Raw genomic sequence first — 21,645 nt, 5'->3', positions numbered from 1 at the left:
AGCACTCTGGATTTTGACCATTCTAATAGATGGGTTGTATCTCATCATTGTTATTATTTTAAAAGATATATTTATTTATTTTAGAGAGAGAGGGTGTGTGTGTGGTGGGGAGGGGCAGAGCGGGGAGAGAAAGAGAAACTCAAGGAAACTCCTCACTGAGTATGGGTCCTGACTCGGGGCTCAATCTCCTATGACCCGAGCTGAAACCCAAGAATCAGATGCTTAACTGACTGAGCCACTCAGGACCCCATCTCTTTGTGTTTTAACTAATGACATATGATGTGAAGTATTTTTTATATGAGTATTTGCCAGTTGTTTATCTTCTTTGATGAAGTGTCTGTTAGTCTTCGACCCATTTTCAATCACGTTGTTTGTTTTCTTATAGGTTTTTTTTTTTTTTTATATTTTTATTTATTTGAGAGACAGTGAGCGAGAGGATGAAAGGAGAGAAGGTCAGAGGGAGAAGCAGACTCCCGTGGAACTGGGAGCCCAATGCACGATTTGATCCCAGGACTCTGGGATCGTGACCTGAGCTGGAATCACTTAACTGACTGAGCCACCCAGGTGCCCCTGTTTTCTTATAGTTTTAAGAGTTCTTTTTATATTTTGAATACTAGTCCTTTTCCAGATGTCTGTTTCACATATATATTCTTGGAGTATGTGGCTTGTCTTCTCATCTCTTGATAGTGTGTTTTATAGAGCAGAAGTTTTTAATTTTAATCAAGTCTGGCTTATCAGTAATTCCTTTCATGGGTCATACTTTGTTGCTATATCTAAAAATTCACTGCTGTCCCCAAGGTTATTTAGAGTGTGAGATCTGTGTCCAGATTCCTTTTTTTGCATGGGAATGCCCAGCTGGTCCAGTGCTATTTGCTATTTGCTTCATTGTATTGCCTTTGCTCCTTTGTTAAAGAACAGTTAACTATATTTTTGAATATAGTTTGCGTATATATAGTTATATATATATAATATATATTTATATATATATATATATATATAGGTGTATATATATAGTATACAGTTAATATAGTTTGGGTACTTTATTCTGCTTATTTTATTTCTTTGTCTATTCTGTCACTAATACTGTAGTATCTTGATTAATGTAGCATTATAGCATGTCTTGAAGTTGGGTAGTGTCAGTGTTTTAACTCTATTATTCTTCCTTCAATATTATGTTGACTATTTTGGGTCTTTTTCCTCTCCATATATACTTCAAAATTTTTTTGTCACTACCTATAGATAACTTTCTGGAATTTTTACTGAGATTGCATTTAATCTATAAATCAAGTTGTGAAGAACTGACCTGTTTATAATACTGAATCTCCCTATCTATGAAGATGAAATATCTCTATATTCTTAAGTTCTTTGATTTTATTCATCACAGTTTTGTAGTTTTTGTATCAATTTTGTAAATATTTTGCTATATTTATACCTAAATATCTCACACACTGGGTACCAATGTAAATGAGATTTTTAAAATTTCAAATATCACTCCTTCATCACTGGTATATAGGAAATGGATTAACTTTATATATTAACCATGTGTCCTGCAAACTTCCTTTAATTACTTATTAGTTTCAATAATTTGTGTGTGTATATTTGCATGCATGCATGTCTCTAGCCTTTTAGATTTTCTATGTAGATGGTCTGTCATCTAAAAAGAAGACACCTTTACTTTTTTTTTTTCACCAATAAGATTACCTTTTATTTTATTTTCTTGCCTGTTGTATTACCTGGAATTTCCAGTATAACACTGAAAGGGAGTGATTAGTGGTGATATCCTTGCCTTGTACCTTATCTGAAGGGGAGCGCTTTATGTTTTTCACTGTTAACTATGATCTTAACTATAGGCTTTGTGTGTGTGTTTGTATTCTTATCAAGCTGAAAAAGTTCCCCCTCTATACCTAGGTTACTGAAAGTTTTTATCATGAAAAGTTACTGAATTTTTTTCTAATGCTTTTTCTGCATCTTTTGTTATGCTCATGTGATTTTTCTTTATTAACTGATTGATATTGGTGATGGATAATATTAGTTCAGCCTTACATATCTGAAATTAATCCCAGTTGGTCATAATGTATAATTCTTTTTATATATTTTCAGATTTGATTTGCTAATATTTTATTCAGGATTTTTACACTTATCATAGCTTCTTACAATGTAGTTTTCTTATAGTGTCTTTGTCTGGTTTTGATATTAGGATAATCCTGAACTCATTGAATGAGTTAAGAAGTACGCATCTGCTTCTACCTCTGAAAGAGATTGTAGAGATTTGATGTAATCTCTTCTATGAGTGTTAGGTATCATTCAACAGTCCAACCAATACTTGTTGAATCAGTGACCACATCCTGAAAATGAGAAAAACATCTTAGGGAAAACTTAATTTAAAAAAATCAAAGCTGTCACTTAATACCCTATCCAGAGTAAGTATGTGTGGCTTTGATTCATTTTACAACTAATATTTACTAAATGGATGATAATGTTCCTTGGTGCTATGAGGAAAAAATTTACTAAATAGACATTATCTTTTCCCTTAGATTGATTGATTGAAACTGATGGCGTGATAGGTATATCATAAAATGCTTGCCATGTACTAGGATATTAATTTATGTTTTATATGAAGCTGATAAAAAGTGTTTATTACTACTAACTCAGTAATTAGAAAAAGTTAAGTAACATAAGAGTGGTATGGACAAATTGCTTCTGATTCAGGAGAAAGTGTAATTGCTTTTTATTGAAGTAACGGGGGCTTTTCGTAGAGGAGGGGGGAATATATGATTTGTGCTTTTGAAGAATACATAGAACTTAGGTTAAGAGGAAGATAGGTTGGCTGTTGAGTAAAGAAATTGTGGTAGTAAAGAACAAAGCATATATAGAGAAGAAACTGCTGGGGGTGGATCATAGAAAAATCTAAAAACTAGTTTAACACATTGATCTGATGAACATTGTCCTGCATGTGCTTTTTGTAAGATACATGCTCAGCATGATACCTTGAATATGGGTAATTAACAAACTCTCATCATGTTAATGAAAATGTTTTAAATTTTTTTAGGGACATACTGGTCACCCCATGCTATGGTGTCTTTGTTTTTAAGATCTTCCATTATTAAATATGAAATACAGGTGTGTGTGTGTTTGTGTGTGTGTGTGTGTTGTGTATTATACTGATTTTTGAGCTGGGTATTAAAAATATGAGCGAAATGGTTTGATATTAGAAAATCGGTGTTCTTGATTTTGTAAGGTCCTGGTGAAGGTGACCAGTTGAACTGCATTTGTGATATAAATGGATTAAGGTAGTATTCTCTGACTGAAAAAATTTATTTTTGCCCATTGCTATGGTGGGGATTCCAATTTTGTTGTTGTTTCTTTTGATAACTACATTCATTGTTTTCAGTCCTGTTTCTAGAGGAACCTGTTGTTATTTTCCTACATTTAGAGAATGTGCTGACCAAGCTGATGAATAAGAGCAACGCCCTTTATATTTATAGCTTTAAGCTAAAGCCCTGGCATACAGGTATATGGCAAAACTTGGAAATGAAAGAAAACAAATGAAATAAGGTCCCACAAGAGAAAGAAAACCATATCTCCACAGGATCCTGCTTTAAACGTGGGATGGTTTTCAGGTAAGATAAATATTTTGTTTCTTTCTAAATTTAAGATTTTATTTATTTATTTATTTATTTATTTATTTCAGACAGAGAGTGAGTGGGAGGGAGGACAGAAGGAGAAGCAGACTCCAATGCTGAGCAGGAAACCCCATGGGGGCCCTGGATCCCACGACTCCAGGATCATGACCTGAGCCAAAGACAGATGCTTAATTTAATGACTAAGCCATGCAGGCGTCCCAAGATAAATGTTTTTCAAGATCAATTCTTGTAACACTTTTTATTAGATAATTAGAACTAGAAGGGTAAATTGGAAATTAACTGGTTGAGTGTTTCTCATATGGGGATGAAATAAAAGAATGGTTCAATAAGATGATCTGTAGGCCCCAGTTCAGAGAATATATTGGCAGTAGGGCTGCAAGTAAGTGTAATGGCAAAGTTGCCTTTGAGGGATGAGGCAATGAATAGACAGTGAGAAGAGGGCACTTTTTCCATGGGTACCAGGCAAAAGAAAATCTTGAGAAAAGCTGAGACTAATGGTTTCAAGATTAACGTTGTGCATCAGGTTTTGATGCAAAATGTTTTATGGGCAAGCTAAATGTAATTATTTAAAAGTTCTATAAAAGTATTTTTACATGCATTCAAATTTATCCATGTAAGTATATAATTTGATGAGTTTTGGTTAGTGAATGTAGCCAAGCAACCACCAACAAAATTAAGATAACACTTCAGTTGATCATTGGTTCAAGACAGCAGCATATTTTCTTCTGTACTTTAGTTTTGCCCTTATAGAACTGTCATATCAATAGAATCAAACAGTACACAGTCTTTTGTGTTTGGTGTCTTTGCTTATTATATTTTGAGATTTACCTGCATTATTACACTTAGTAGGTGTTTATACATTTTTATTACTCAGTAATGCTCCATTGTATGGATATACCACAGTTTATTCATTCTCCAGTTGATAGCTATTAGCTTGTCTGCATATTTTTGGCAATTAATTATAAGACTTCCATAAAAGTGTGCATGATGTCTCTGTGTGGAGATTTTTAAAATTTCTCTGTAGCATATACTTTGGTTGGAAATCTTTTATCTATACTTATTACTTATTAAGTTGCAAGTTTTATTTATATATTTTGCATTTATGTCCTCTGTCAGATATATTTTTTCTCAGTCTGTGGGTTATCTTTATGTTTCTTTTTTAATTGTGTGTGTGAATCAGCAAAACTCAGTTTTGATCAAATCTGAATTTTTCTTTTAAGGTTCGTTCTTTTTGTTTACAATTCAAGAAGTGCTAGATTTACCCAAAATCATAACTGTATTCTCCTATGTTTTCTTCTTGAAATTGTATGGGTTTTGCTCTCACATTTCAAGCTATGTCCCATTTTGAATTTTTTTTTTTCTTGGCTGAGAACACTTAAATTCTACTATCTTAGCAAATTTCAATTATACAATATGTTGTTATCAAAATAGCTACCATGTTATCACTAGATAATCAAACCTTATTCATCTGTTTTTAAGAACAAAGTATTTTTCAAAGAATATCATAAGGTAAACATGCAATTTTAGATCTGGAATATATTCATAAGGCAGATAACCGGTAAAAGTAGAAGATAAAGGTATAAGAACTACCCAGATGATAATGGGATTTCCAAAAATTATTTTTCAGTGAAAAAAGTAGCATAATGTAAATAATACAGTGCTCTTGTTGTAAAACTAAAAAGTGTAAAATTCAAAAACTTGATGTCTCTATAAGTATATGATATAAACCTCTACAGTTTTATGTCAGTGAGGAAAATCTGGTTGATTAACCCTGTTATTAAATGCTACATGGGGAACAAGGCAAAAACATGACTAGGAGGAAACAAAAAGGGAACTTAAAATAGATAAATTAATAAAATTATGCATTTATGTAATATAAGCATACTTTTCTATATAAAAATAAAATAAAAAATAAATTAATATATTTATAAATATATAATATGAAATAAGTAAAAAAATAAAAAAGAAACATCAATAATGATAGTTGTTCTTTATATATTGTTCATTTTTTCCTGGGAGCATTCTTCCACATTCCTCTCAATCTTTACCCACGTTCCAGGGCATAACGTTATTTTCCACAGTTAACAAATGAGGAAAGGTATGTTAGAGCATTTCCTTCACTTGTCAAAATTCACGCTGCTGGAAAGGGGTGGAGCTGCATTACACCCAAGCAGACTCAATGTAGTCTATTGTCTTTCCCAACATTGTCCCAATATTTCTTTTCTTTTTCCAGTTTTATTGGGATTTTATTGACAAATCTGTGGGATATTTAGAGTATACAAAGAGATGATTTGATACATAAATGTGAAAGGATTCCTCTTGAGTTAACTAACACGTGCCTGGACTCAGATGTTTATTTTGGTGAGAGAGAGCGAGAGAGTGTACACGGAAGTTCTACTCTTCTAGCAAACTTCTACAATAAAATGTTAGTAACTATAGTCACCATGTCACACATGAGATGCTCAGAAATTATTCCTTGTGTAACTGGAAGTTTACATCTTACCAGTCTGTCCCTATTTTCATCACACCCTGTTCCCTGGCAAACACATTTTTTACTCTTGGTTTCTGTGAGTACAACTGTTTAAATTTAGATTCCATGCATGTGATACTATGCAGTATTTCTTTTTCTCTTTGTCCTATTTCACTTAGTGTAAAGCCCTCTAGATTCATCTGTTTTGTTGCAAGTGGCTGAGTTTCCTTACTTTTAAGGCTGCATAATAATGCCAGGGTGAGTGTGTGTGAGAGACATTTTCTTGATCCATTGCTTGGCTATTGTGAATAATGCTGCAGCGAACATGAGTATACAAGTGTCTTTCAAGACAATGGTTCTGTTTCCCATGGATGTATACTCAGAAGCAGGATTGCTGGATTATATGGTAGTTCTATTTTTAATTTCTTGAGGAACCTATATACTGTTTTCCATAGTAACTGTATGAGGTTACAATCCCCTTTGCGGTATATAGGGTTCCCTTGTCTCTACAATCTTCCAGAATTTGCTAGCTCTTTACTTTTTGATAATTGCCATCCTAACAGGTGTGAAGAGATAGTGTGGTTTTGATTTGTATTTCTGTGATGATTAGTAATGTTGAGCTTTTCATGTCCCTGTTGGCCATTTGTATATCTTATTTGGAAAACTGTTTATACAGGTCCTTTGCCGTTTTTGAATTTTTTTTTTATTTGCTTTTGCTATTGAGCTGTTTTAGTTTCTTATATGATGATATCCTAAAATTCATATTTTAGAAAGAAGTCTTTTTTGAGCAGGTAGATTCTCATAGGTTAAAAATTAGAGCTAGTATGGTTAATTAGGTTAATATATTTCCAGAAGAAGTAGAGAAATATAAAATAACTCCTTAAGAAATAACACTAAAGAGAGAAATAAAAAAATGATTTTAAGATACTAATATGTAACAGTTGATTTAGAAGTAGATGGGAGAAAGATGTTGAGGATGATTTCTAGGATTCTAATTTGAATGACTGTATTGCAGTATCAAAACATGATATGGAGAAAATGCAGGGAGAGGAACAAATTCAGAAACTGTTTTGGAGGGATAGGTAAAGGGTGTTTAATGAATTCAGTTTGGTCTTGTCAAATTTGAGCTGCCAGTAGGATATGTGTTTGATGATATCCACTGCACAGTTGGAAGCAAGTGCCTAAAGCAACACATAGATTGAGGTGTCAATTTCCAGGTCATCAGCATAGAGAAAGTAGTGGAAAGTATAGGCAGGAATGTACACTGAACAAATACTGAGATCAAAAACCTAGAAACCACTGCCAAAAGTCAGACCTGGCGGAAAATTCAATGAAGACATAGAAGACCAAGTCTAAATGTTAGGAGGGAAACAGAGAGGAACTTTTATCCCAAAAGCAGATGAAGATTTTTAAGATGAGGAGTAGTGAAGTTAGTCAATATGGTAGACTAAGCTGATTTTAGATAGCTCTTTTTTTTGCAACAAGACCACATTTGTGCTAGATAAAATGTGTTTTTAAAATACTCAATATTGAAAGCAAGAAAATAAGTCTCAGGGAACTAGAACGAGAAGAAACTAAAATTTAAAATACAAAAACATTTAAAATAAACAAAAGTCAGAGTGTTTCCAAAAGAAAGTTGCATTATTTAAACACACTCTTCTGTGCTATCTGACCCAAATCTTTCATTGCCTTTGAGCTATTTTATAATTCTATAAATTGAAAACTGATAGTGATGCAAAGTAATTCTTGTCTGTAGACATGCAAGTTTATTCTTTTAGGGGAGGTTTAAATTGACTCCCCTCAACTCATGGGGAAAAAAAGCTAATTTTGCATCCCTAGGTAAATTCATGCCAATGTTTCTTTATTTTATGGAAGTGATTTCTTCTTTAATTTGTACTTAGAAACTGCTGTATCTTCTGCCGGTTTACTCATTAAACAGTGAGTTAAATAAAAATGTAATGCAAGTTTGTTTTATATCCATATAAGTCATTATCTTACCTTTAAAAAAAAAAAGTATCCTTTAAAACGGTGAGAAAGAATTCAGCCTGAATAGCCATGATATTATACAATCACATAATCTTGAGAGTCTAAGGCATTGATTTCTATTCAAGACTGGGAGAGAGGATCTTAGATCCATGTATGACAAGAGCAGGAGCATACAGATGTCTTTCCTGTCCATATAGAGACGGTGAAGAATTCACACTGGTCATGCTTGTGACAAAGAAACTAGAGAATAGCCAGTGCCAAAGATGAAAAAATTGATGGATGTTTACAAGAAAGAATCTAAGTTTGCTCCCTAAGAAGTTGTAGATTTTTCTTTCCCATTAACCATGTGGTATTGAGGATCTGAAGGTGAGAATAAGCATAAAATCTGTTTCAGAATGTGAAAACACTTGCACTGACAAATGTGAAGCCATTCTATGGGAATGTATCCATGGCCCAGATGAGTGAATTCCCAAGAAAACTGTTCCTTTGAAAGCTTACAGCCCAAAATTACTAGATACTGCAATAATCAGCAAAAATCACACCCTAAAATTAATGATGATACAACCTCTAAGAGATTGCATTTTTCTGAGTATCTAAAAATTTTTTTTTGTTTCCAAAAAGAAGCAGAATTCATGAGGCAAGAACCCATTTCTGTGAAGGGTAATATGGGTTTTTAAATACAGAAATGTTTTTAGAAATAATAAAGGTTAGTGGAAAAAATAAAAAGCATTATTGAACACTAGATTAAAGATAAAGAGAGAATTAATGAATTGTCTGCTGGACATAAATCACTCAAAAGAAGGAAGACATAAATAATGTGAAACCATGGAAAAGAAATTGAGAAATAGAAAAGAGAACAAAATGATCAAAGAGGAGCAGAACTTACCAATCCAAATATGCCTCTTTGACTTAAATACTTTTTTAAGGCTGGTTATTTTTAAGAAATATCATTGTTTCCTATCCTTAAGATAAGGGTTTACACATATCTATTGGAATATAAATATCAAATTTACTATAAAACACAGGCTAATTTTTATAAAGCTTACTTTACTTTTCTTAGCCTATTATAAATTGAAGCAAAATACTTACTACTTTTGTTTCCCAAAGGGCTTGAGAGTTTATTGTTGATAATTGAGAGAATATGAGACAAAATCATGTGGCTTCTGGATAATAATACATAGAATTGAAAAGGAAAATAATTATAAAGATAGGTGAGAGAGAGATTTAATATGGCCGAGTAAGTAATAGAAACGGATACTTGTTGTAACTAAAATAAAGATTGAATCTTGATGTTTTCATTTTCTACTAAGAATGAAAATCATGGGTTCACCAGGAAGGAGCAACATTCCTGTCCAGAAGAAGAATTCATCGTGAAGATGTTCATGTAACGGTCATTGACCAAGGTAATTATTGATACCCCAGATTATAATATATGCAAAAAATATAAAAATCCTTTTCTTATATACCCTATGGTCACCCAGAATGTACTGTCGTACCACAATTCTTGAGTGACAATTCATGGGAAGTGAGATAGAGAATGTCAAAAGTGGTAGGTTTAAATATGGTATTCTATGGTTATGTTTTTAAATAAAGGGGTAAAATTGGGGTATCTCAAATAGTGGACTATATTTTAAAAAATGATATGGTTGGCTAAGCTGGCTAGTTCTGTACTATGAAAAATATTTGTGTGAGGAATATTTTTTGACATGTTTCCATCAAACCGTATTTGGAATTATGTGCCACCATCCACAAACATTTCTTGCAAGTGTTTGTAATGCTTTATATCACAAATGGCTAGGTGCATTTTTGAGTTTGAAATTGGGAACCTTGATTTTAATATCTTTTAATTTCTGTAGATTCATATGGCATTGTTTCCCATCTCATTGAATTGTGTCAAAAATAGAGTAAGAAGAGACCCAAGTTACTTTCTTAATACATGAAAGAGATATCTAGGCTCAGGGATTTGGGAGACATTTGGAGATAATTACTAGGTCGCTTGAGTCAAGAAGGAACCTATTCTAACTGAAATGTGGTGCTCTATTAAAAAAAAAATACATTCTCTGCCTGACAAGTGAAGTGCGTTGTTGGATGTAGACAGAAAAGATATGCTAATTTAATTATCTTGAGCACCAAATACCCAATGGCAAAACTGTCACTTGTTGATTTTTAAATTAACCTATTTTAAAAACTGGAGACAATATACTGGCTTGAGAGTGATGTTTTGGGGTTAGAAAAATCTGGATTTTAATCTTGGCTTCATTGGACATACCTGATGAAGTTATTTTATCAACAAAATAAGAACAAAATACTTACCATGAAGTGTTCTAGAGTGTTGAGTGAAATAAAAAATTAAAAGGGCCTCCTACTTTTTGTGAGCCCATGGTGACTATATTTTTGAGAAACTGGTGTAAGCATTATTTATTGTATGTTCCCATTACCCTAAGTGAATATCTTCAGACCCACTGTGTTTTGTAAATTCTCTCAAAACTGTTCCTCTTCTTTTTCTTCCTTGTGATTCTATAATTTTTTAGGGGTGTGTCCCTGTAATTTTGTTTTTATAAGGAGCTTTCCTTTTCTCTTGAAGTATTCCAGTGTCCTTACTCCCAATTCCTTCCCACTCTTCCATGTCCTCATTCTAGCATTGAATTATTCTGAATTTACACCAGTATAATCAAGTGTCGCTCATCTTACAGTTTTTCACTGTTGACTAATTTTTACTCTTTGCTTTATAGCAGCAGATTCTTCTTATTCCAGCTCTTAACCTTATCAAGCTATAACACAATCACTAACCATTTTAGAAAACATCTTATGCTTGCTTACAATTTACCAGCCTTGTGCATGCCTACCTACCCGACTTTCCTCCAACTGTAAATGCATTATCTAAAGCTAGGTTTAATTGTGACATTCTCCTTCAATCAGTGTCAGGAATTCACATTCACCTCTCAGGGTGGCTTACACAACTCATAGGGCATATACATATAGTTTATTATAACGTCTAGCACATGCATAGTTCTATCCTCCATTGCCATGAAACCCCTTGATGACAGGAAGTATAGCTATTCATGTCTCTCTCCTAGGATTTAGAATACAGTACACAATCATTAAATGTCTACAGTGCACAGAATGAACTGAAAAGCCATGTAAGACAGAATATATACTAATAATTGACTGTAATATTGCTAGTTTAAGAGACATGCATATTTACAAAGTTGTCTATAAGCAAAGAGTGAAAATGTGGGTCATTGGTTTCTGACATTACTATTGCTTTCTAAAAGTATGTTGGGTGTAATGATTGAGGAGTTATCCCAGACCTCTAGGTCTGGAGTGTAGTGATACTGTCACTTAAGGGGAAATTCGTCAAAAAAATGGAACTGTGCGAAGTAGACTCCATTGAGCAATCAGTCCACTTTGTAGTTGACCTCAAAGTTCCATAATCACTTCAGCTCACCTGGAAGCTCAGAGTGCAAACCTGAATCAATGTTTTGCCAAAGGTCAGGAAGTCTTCAGAATCAGCTTCTAAAATCAAAATCTCAGCTGTCTAGAAAAAAAAATGAGTAAGAACTCATTTTAATTAGGAAGCAGTATTTCCATTCCACAGAGGTCCATGGCATTAATTAAAGCCGTGACTCTGGGTTTGTCTCTAAGCTTTGAACTTTCAGCAGTTTGACCAGGTTTGACTTGGACTGAATCGAAACTTTCTAAAGGGCCTTTTTAAATCTCCGTAATTCCAAATTTCAGTTCTGCAAAATATGTAGCACAAAGACATTACAGGAAGCTGTGAATAGCATTTTATACCAATCTCCCATGTACAAATACCTTAATAGGCTTTGCAAATTTGGAGCTGGATAACCCTCACCTTTTCTGACAAGTCTGCGTACAAAACTGGTTGGTTATTTTGATGACGTAGGACATCAGTAGGTTCTGTGATCCTATCGTATTTGGTGTTCACACTCTTCTCCACATTAAAACTCTCAATTGTTCTATAAAGTCAGCTTATATAGCTCAAAATTGGTTGCTAATATGTTAACAAATGGACATTGAGTTAAACATAAGATCAGTGATTTATATCCTGATTTCATAATGATATAAGTCTAGTTCTTTCCCATTTGGTGGTACTTTCAGTCAGGACTGGCTAGAGGCAAATTGTGATGTAGGTGAAGCTGCTTTTGGCTGTATCTATCTTTCTCTACGGGTCCATGTGGGAGGGTGGATCTTTCAAACTGAAGATAATCCTTTATTTATTCAAAAAAAAAAAAGGTAAAGAAAAAAGTTCAGAAGTCTCTTTCTTTACTCTCTAGATAAAATGTAAGGAAAATAACCACTAATGTCAGATGCATCTTAGAGATTCTATTATATATTTTTATAATACTCACAGAAGTTCTTTATTAAGGAATGCTTGGATATACAGGTATTAGGGAAACAAAACTGCTGCACGTTTTGCATTCTTTGATAATTGCCTCTGTGATGTGATAGTACTGATTCAGGGGATTCAAAATCAATAGGATATGGTCACTCTCCAACAAAAGATGACAATCTAGTGAACCAGATAAACACAGAAGCTTGTAAATGGCCTTGCAAGGCAGCAAATGCAATCATAAGAATATGGAGAGAATGCTGTGGGTACATAGAACACTAAGTGCCTATCTACACCAGTGTGAGGACATTAGAGACAAGTTTTGAAGAAATTCTTGAAATTTCCAGGAAAGGTAGAGAGGAGATAGAATTCTCTATGGACAGAAGTAATGGCAGTAAATCCTCAACATTTCTGGCATACACAAGGTATAGTTAGTACATGTGGTAGAAGGTGAAGCTGGCCATCTTTAGGTCAGGGCCAGATTATAGATGATGAATGTCTTACACCAGACATAATTAAGATTCATCTTATAGGCAACAGGGAGTTAAAAGTTCTAAGCACATGAGTGACATGATAAACTTGGTTTTATTAAGTTAATCCATGGCAGATAGGAGGGGCTATCTACACTGAAACATGGTAAGAGATATGGAGATGAAATGAGACTTCTAAGAGTTCATTTTGAGGTAGAGATTTGTGGATTTGATAGACTGTGTGTGTGTGTGTGGTTTGTGGTGAGGGTGATGCAAAGGGAGGGTTAAAACTTAGTTTTAGGTTCCCCTGAGACTGACTAGTCAGATAGAAAAAAAATCAAATGCAAGTACCTTATTTGGGGGATAATTTCAGGAAACACTGAAGGGGGAGTGGAAGATGACAAAGAGAAGCCAAGGCAAACAAAAGAGGGCTTATTATCAAGCTAGCTAACACTGCCTGTGACTAATACTTAATGTGTTGGGGAAGCTCTGGGAAACAATACTATATATATAACTCAAAGTTATCATAACTGAGGGGTGAAGGAAATAAAATATTTATAAAGGAACTCAATGGTGTCATTGTCCACCACTAAGGAGTGTTAATTTAGCAGCCCTTTGGTGCTTCTCCCTGGCATGATTCAGATAGTCTTCCAGCAAAGAGAAATAGGTATTCATGGTAGAAGACCAACTACAGGATATTTTAGTGATGAAGCCCCAGGTATATAAGTTAGGGCACCAAAAGTGTCTACAAAACCTAGCATAGTTAAACATAGTATCCTCCAGTTATGGGGAATTTTTTTTTTTTTTTAGCTCTACAGTTTTACCAATATATATGTCCATTTCCTGCTAATCTTATGTGCCCTTGCACCTGTTGTTTATTTATAGAAGGATTTTTTTCCATTGAAGAGAATGGAAAATATGGGCATTTTTTCTTCAATTATTTCAAGTACAGTAATTTAAATTAGTCCCCATTACTGTATTCTTATAGCTTAACAGCCTATGTAGATTTCCTCTTCTGTAACAACTTAATTGTGAGGTAGCTGTTTCTTGGAGCACCGTAGTATGAAGGATTCTGATACTGCCTCTGGACTTGAAGAAGGGAGATCTATGGGCAGGGATGTAGTGGAGTGACTGCTTTGTTACATGAACAATTTGTATTTCCCAAGGTTATTTTTAAAAATCATTAAAATCTTGCTTGTCTACCCAAGCTTGAGATTATGTACCCAATGGCTAGGATGTAGTGACAAATTAATGTATGTTTGGTCAGGCTCTTCTAATAATTTTGGGAAAAAATGTATCCTTGTGTACTGTTAAAGTTGCATATTGCTGCAGATTTTCCTGCATATATCAAGATACCAGGAGTATTTACCTTGCATTGCCCCCAAAATATCTTCCTCATTTCTGAGTCCCTTGAATTTTTGTTCATGTTTGCAGTCAGGAAGAAAACACCTTCCCCACTCCTAAGCATATATAGTACACACATTGTGCCCTAGAAGCAGGAAGCAGGATGGAGTTAGAATTACATTGTTGTAAATGGGTGCTAAGAGTTCTTCCAGCATAGGGATGAAGATTGAAGGTTAAGAATGGAAATGTCAGGTGTAGGAAATGATTAGGGAAGGACCTAGCTAGAAACTAAGTAGGATTACAGGCTGGAATTCAGGACAGTGGAACAGACCAGAAGCATCAGCATGCTCTGATGCCTCCTGTCATGTCATGTTATGTGTGGTCCTGGAGTACAGAGAAAGCCTCATCAGACTCATGATGATCATTTCCCAGCCAAGATCGTCCTGCCACTCTGTCTTTGCTTTTTTCTTTGATTTTACTTGACAAGAAAATGTTCCCAGTATAGCAGAGTGGTTTAAAAACATGGACATTGAGTCCCGGATACATGAAGTCCTGTCTTTACTCGAAATCTTTTATCCTTATTGATTGTTGGAGGTGAGTTTTCATATTTTTGCTCCCCTCCCATTTCTTCAGCTGACAAATGAGACAATATTTACTTCTTTTTTTATTTGTTTTGAGAAAGATAAAATGAAAAAGAACTTTAAAAAGCTTAGTTTAAAAAAGAAAACACATTTCAGAGATAGTCTTGCTTCATCTTCCCTTGATTTTCTTGCTTAATTTAAACAATCTGGTAAATGGGGCTCTCTTTTTTTCTTTATAACAATCTTTGTGGCATATGGCATCAGAATTTACAGAAAAGACAATTAAGATGCAAGGCAGTGGTAAGTGACCTAATGTTATGCAGCTGGTAAAATGCATCAGTATTTATCCTAGTTAGCTCAGATCCTTCTTAGTCTCATTCTTTGCACTTTATTCACTCAACAAATATTTATGGGGCTCTTAAGATTTACGATACCTTATTTTAGGCTGTAAGGTGATAGCAATAAAAAAACCACAATTTTTATGGAGTCTATATTCTGGTGAGGGGAGATAGGCAATTAAGAAAAAAAAGGGGGGCACCTGGGTGGCTCACTCGGTTGAGCGTCTCCCTTCAGTTCAGGTCATGATCTGGAGTCCTGAGATTGAGTCCTGGGATGGAGCCCTGGGATGGAGCCAGGGGATCAAGCCATGTTATCAGGTGCCCTGCTCTGCTCAGCGGGGATTCTGATGCTTCTGCCCCTACCCCTGCTCATGTTCTCTCTCTCTCTCTCTTAAATAAATAAAATCTTTTAAAAAAATAAGAATACAAAGCCATGTGGTTATGTGCTGTGGAGAAATCTAGAACGAAGAAGGAGAAGAGAAACCATTATGGTCGCAAGAAGAAGAAAATACGTGGTTAAAGACTTAAGTTATGTGAAGCAATGAAAAGACCCAAGACTGTCCAGAGCACGGAACAAACACTGCCTTTTGACCATCAAACTGCAGATCTCCGAGCCTCCGTTGTAAGCTTGCTCATTGACATCACTTCCTGGTTATCACCTAGTAAATCAGTGTATGTCCCAAGTTACCTCCAATATTCACCTTGTCATGACTCATTGTACCTCTGACCCCCTGGCTTGGATGATTTTCTCCTTTTTTCCTCTCATATCTCTTTCTTTGTTTTACTTTCTTCCTAATAGGTATTCACTTTGTTAATTGACCCAAAACAAGTTTTTTTCTGCCTGTTCACTTACTTAAGTCACACATTCAAACAGTGATGAAAGCATGGCAAAAATAAAGCGGACAAGTGTTTTGAAAATTGTATTTTAAGGCTAATGCCTGATTACCTTTTAACATTCTAACTGGCCTTATTTCTTTTAGATACTGAAAATATGCTAATTTCCATGGCAGATATACTGTGTATGTTTGCAAAAAAGTAGCAGTATGCTCAGCTGACATGGGAGGAAATATTTTGATAGATACCAGTTTTTTCAACCTAATTACACAGACATAACTAATTTTACCCATCAGCCATGCATAAGTTCATTGCTATTTCTAACACTTGCCCAAACTTAAACTGAAAGTATTTTTGACACACTTTCCTTCCCCAAATCATGCATTAATATTTGCTCTGTTAAAAATAATAGGAAATTTTTTCAACTAGTCTTTTAAAAATATTCTATAAATTATTACTATAGCTACCAATTTTAAATACCTTCTCTGTGCTAAGAATTATCATAGGCACTTCTTGTACTTTATTTCATGCTATTAAAAAAAAAAAAACTTTAAAAGTATACACAACTATCCCAAGCAGAGAGGGGAAGAAATTGAAATGCACTCTATTAAAGCATTTAACTGAATTGAACTTAATTTATGTATAGTCTCCTTTGGATTTGTAAAAAACAAACAGATTTGGCCTACAAAAGGGCCAGCCAATCAGTTTTTTTTTTTAAAGATCTCTTTTTAAGAAAAATTATTATGGAATTACTTTAATAAAACTTCCAATTTAGTTGTGATTAAATTTGGGGACTGAGAGTAATAACCTCTAGGAAGGATGGAAAGATAGAACTGAGAAAAATTGAGGAACATATGGAATTTTAGAGTCAGAACTATATCTGGTGACTTCTATCAGTAGGAAATAATGCAAAGTGGATACCATAGTGGATTGGACCAGTGTTATTTTGCTATATCCCTCCCTCAAACATTTCCCACATTGGGTTCCGAAAATACCAGTTATTAAAAAGGAGAGTAATAATTGTTATACAAAATTATAGTAGTACTAAAGAAGGTGATGTGGGCTCAACCAGATTTGAGAAATGCTATGTCTTACATCCCAGACTCTCCTTTGTTGATTCATGATACATATTAAGTATCTACTGACTTTAGCAAGTGTTGGAGTGAAGATGCCTATTTGATGAAGTTGCTTTTCTCCCTTCAGGGTTTTCAGAATACTTTGCGGTATGAAACGCATTTCCCCTTATAAAACAAGGTAACACCTAATGATGTCATAAACTGAAGGATTCACTAGAACAACATAGAATATGAATTCTCTGAGGCCAAATTCTTTAGCCTCACATAGATGCCCCTCACAGTTTGTCCTTCTCTATGTATACTATCATTCTTCCATAGATTCTGTTGTTTTATAAAATAATTTAAAAAGTTACTTTGGTTATGCTCAGTACAGTTGGCTCATTTACCAAAGCCCGATTATTATCTCTCAGGTAAGAAAATAAAGTCCTATGGTTTTCATAATCTGTTTTCTCTAATGTTTATGTAGAAACAACACATTTTTTTTTAAAGATTTTATTTATTTATTTATTTGACAGAGAGAGATCACAAGTAGGCAGAGAGGCAGGCAGAGAGAGAGGAGGAAGCAGACCTCCAGCCGAGCAGAGAGCCCGAAGTGGGGCTCGATCCAAGGACCCTGGGATCATGACGAGCCGAAGGCAGAGGCTCTAACCCACTGAGCCACCCAGGCGCCCCGAAACAACACATTTTAAAAATAATTATGGTTCCCCGTTCAAGAGTTAGCATAGTGAAATTTATTTTAATAACTGAATTTTAATTGTGTAATTGATAATGTTTCAATGTTTTATGTAATTACCAATAAATTGTCATAGCATCTAAAAATTATGTATCTTCCAATTTAAAATGATAAAGTCTCATGGAAAAATACAATTTGCCATTGTTGCCACTACAGTTTTGAGCAATTTGAGCTAAAATAAATCAAATTAACTCCTTTAGTGCATTACTAACTTTCAAAAAATAATTTGTCTCTATATCACCAGATCTGTGCTATTCTTTTAATGATGGAATTTGGTAGCATGCTTCTAAAACTCTGTACCATTTTCAAGGCTTTTCACAGTGGGTTGCAACTCAGGTGTCTATTTCTAGAATCTCTCTTCTTTGGTTGGCCTCCCACTTTGGATGGTGGAGATTATTAAAAATTTAAGCGATGGAAAAAATTATATTTAAAACCAACACAATACTTTAAGAACTGATCTCTCTCTATCTCTCTCTGTTTCTCTCAGAAAAAAAGGTTACTTTAAAAATTAAAATATAACAGGTTCTCAGTTTGGGATGAGAACTTAATCCTTACTATGTCGAATTAATGAATTAACAGAATTAATTAATTAATTAATTACTACATTGAAATCTTTCCTCATAGGTATTGGACCCACCTTTTCTAGACTACCTTCAGTAACTGAAATCTCTCAAAGCTGCCTTCCTTTTGCTGGACAGCCCAACTAGGACATGTTTCCTAGGTGTGAACAGGAATATCTCCATTTAGAACCTTCCGTGGTGATTTTTGTTCTCCATTACTTCGCAAAGCATGCCGTAGCCATACACATTCTATAGAAAACACATGTTTCTGGAAAACTAAATTTTTCATTTAATGGAGGGGTAGCACATAATTCTTAAAGTTGTGTAAAGACCAGGCCTGTCCTTTCACAAGATAACACTTCCTCCATGCTCTTTGCAGAGGCTGAAACACCTTCTTGTGGTGCACTACTCCAATTCCCTGAGCTAATTTCAAGTTCATAGTCCTCCTTCAGGAATTTGCTAAAATGTTTCACCTGTCTGACATTTTCCTCAGTTGACTCATGAAATTTTTCTTCTTTCTCACTCCCTTTCTGGAATATAGTAAGTGGTCTTGTTAGCCATTAAATATCCCATTGCATTTTGTGATGAAACGGATGCCCCTTAATTCTTTCTGGATGAATAGGACTTAAATTTTCCGAACGTCACCATGGAAGTCCACGTTAAAATCTGACAGACTTTTGTGCTTTAACTATCTCATACGACTGCTGTCACCATTATTAGCTTGCAAGCGTTCCAAGTTCCATCTAGGAAAGCAACAATAGAGACTGCATAATCGATTCAGTATCAGCAATATTTTAGCTTACGTAAAAATTTGCTGTGACTTTAAACTGTGGGAAGAGTTTATTTTTATTTTTAAATTCTGGTTAGAACTGGTGCAATTAGTATCACTGAGGCAGAGTCAAATAGAACATATTACTGCTTTACTTTATGCAATGGCCAATTCTCTGTATACATTTGCTTTTATTAAAGCCAGGTGTTTAAAGCATATAACACAGTACTCAACACCTTAAGGCAAATAAATGTAGTAATTCTTTAAGAATATATATCTATTTTTTTAAGCAGGGGCGACTGGGAAAATTCACCTTCTGTGCATCATAAAGGGCCTTTGTCCTCATTTTGGAGGGAAGAGGAAGCTGACTGCCTCTTAAGAAATTCTTGGGGCCTGTCTGTTATGGCAACATAATATATCTTGCTTTCTAGATCATACAACATTCAAAGTGAGCAGAGGACCCTTTTCCGCAGGTCCGTTCAGTCGGTCCCAGTCCTTTGTCTTTTTTAACCCTACATCCCCAGTTCTCAGCATTATGTTGTCCATTCTAGAATTGGCTATAAGCCAAGTAGATAAATACATGAATAAACCTTTGCCTCAACCTCATAAGGATATGCACGTAATTAATTTTTAATTAAAGTCATTTTTTAGGACAGATGATCAAATGCACTTCATATTAAACAAAAGAAAAAAGAAAAAACGCTTTAATTATTGGTGTTACAATAAAGTTAAAAAATATTAATATTCTCCAAGGCCCTCCTTGGGCGGTCTGACCTCCTCTTCCTCTCCAGCCTTAATGTCACATCACTTTCCACTTTCTCCTTTCACATTTTTAAGTATCTTCAACCCAGTACTCTTTTACGTAGGTCTCTCACTTCTGCTTGGAATTGCTTCTCTCTTATCTCTCTTATCCTTTTCTCAATTGCCTAGTTAATTCCTATGAATTCATTATTCATGTCTGCTCAAATGTCAGTTCTGTGGGGATATTTTTCTGGGTTCTTTATTCTTGGTTGGATTTTATGTTATAAACTCTTCTTAAAATGCGTTATTTCGCCTTCAAAACACTTATCTGAATTTGTAATTATTTATGTAATCATTTGAAGTCCTTTTTCTGTGCCATTTTGTCTAGTAATTTTAAAAGTTCTTTTTTCCTCCCCCTATCTAGAGTCTAAAGCCATCAGAATAAAGTATGTCTCTACCTTGACCATTGTAAATCCATTACCTGGTATGCTACATAGCTGATAAGAAAAAAGATTTAGTAGCCAAGCATTAATGAAGAAAGTCAACCAAACAAAACAAAAGCCTCCCGGCTACTTGGGCTATGTATGAGATGTATAAGAAACCTATACATGGTTTAAAAACCTCCATGTTCTGTTCTTATAGTCCCGCTCTAGAGGAACTGTACTCCCATAAACAGTGCTTAATATAAAACAAAACAGAACTCCACTTATCTAAAATATATTAGTAATGAAAAATATTTCATTATTTAGTAATTTGCATAAGAAAGATTTGAGATAGGCATTTATTTATTTATTTTAATTTGTTTATTTGACAGACAGAGATCACAAGTAGGCAGAGAGGCAGGCAGAGAGAGAGAGAGGAGGAAGCAGGCTCCCTGCTGAGCAGAGAGCCCGATGCGGGGCTCGATCCCAGGACCCTGGAACCATGACCCGAGCTGAAGGCAGAGGCTTTAACCCACTGAGCCACCTGGGCACCCCATGTTTTACCTTTCTAAACTCAGTTTTAGATTCTTTCATAAAAGGATCATAATCAAATCTAGGTGAATATTTACATGAGATAATACGTATAAAACTTATACCACAATTTCTGTCATATAATAAGATTAGCCTGTAACTTAATAATTGTTTATTGGACACTTACCAAGAGCAGGACTGTATATAAGATAACACAGATATGTAACACATCCTCCAACTTAAAGGAGATGGAATTTTTCTATATCATTAGGTGTGTGACCCTAAATTTTAGTTTGTTCAGGTTTTAAATTAGATATTTTAGGAAGAGTCATAATTATATCTACATAGAAGGTTTTGAAGACTAAATGAGATTAATACTATGTAATGTACCAGTTTTTATAAATGGAAAGTGGCATCTTAGCTCATGCTTTCTTTTTCTTTTCTTCCTTTTTTTTTTTTTTTTGGCCTTCCTCTTTGTATGCTGGTCTAGCTTCCTTCAGACCTCTGAGATCTTGTCTTGTGTTCATCCTTTGATTTCCTGGTTGTTTATCTTTCCATTAAGTTTGGGAAAGACATCATAGAGAACTTTAGGCCTCTTAAAACTCTCTGGCCTGCAGACCACTGGCATCCACGGAATTGGTATTTTTGGTTCATTTTGACCCTTTAGTCCTAAAATTCAGTATCTTCCCAGGGGAAAGTGTTGCACAAATTGTACTTTTTGTGATTCTAATAAGAAACTTCTTCCAGCAGATGGTGGTGGTTTATTATTATTATATATTATTACTTTGTCTT

The sequence above is a fragment of the Lontra canadensis genome, unplaced genomic scaffold (genome assembly GCF_010015895.1).
Source record: "Lontra canadensis isolate GAN:19392208 unplaced genomic scaffold, GSC_riverotter_1.0 scaffold8, whole genome shotgun sequence".
Lineage (NCBI taxonomy): Eukaryota > Metazoa > Chordata > Mammalia > Carnivora > Mustelidae > Lontra > Lontra canadensis.
Note: the sequence above shows the minus strand (reverse complement) of the source record.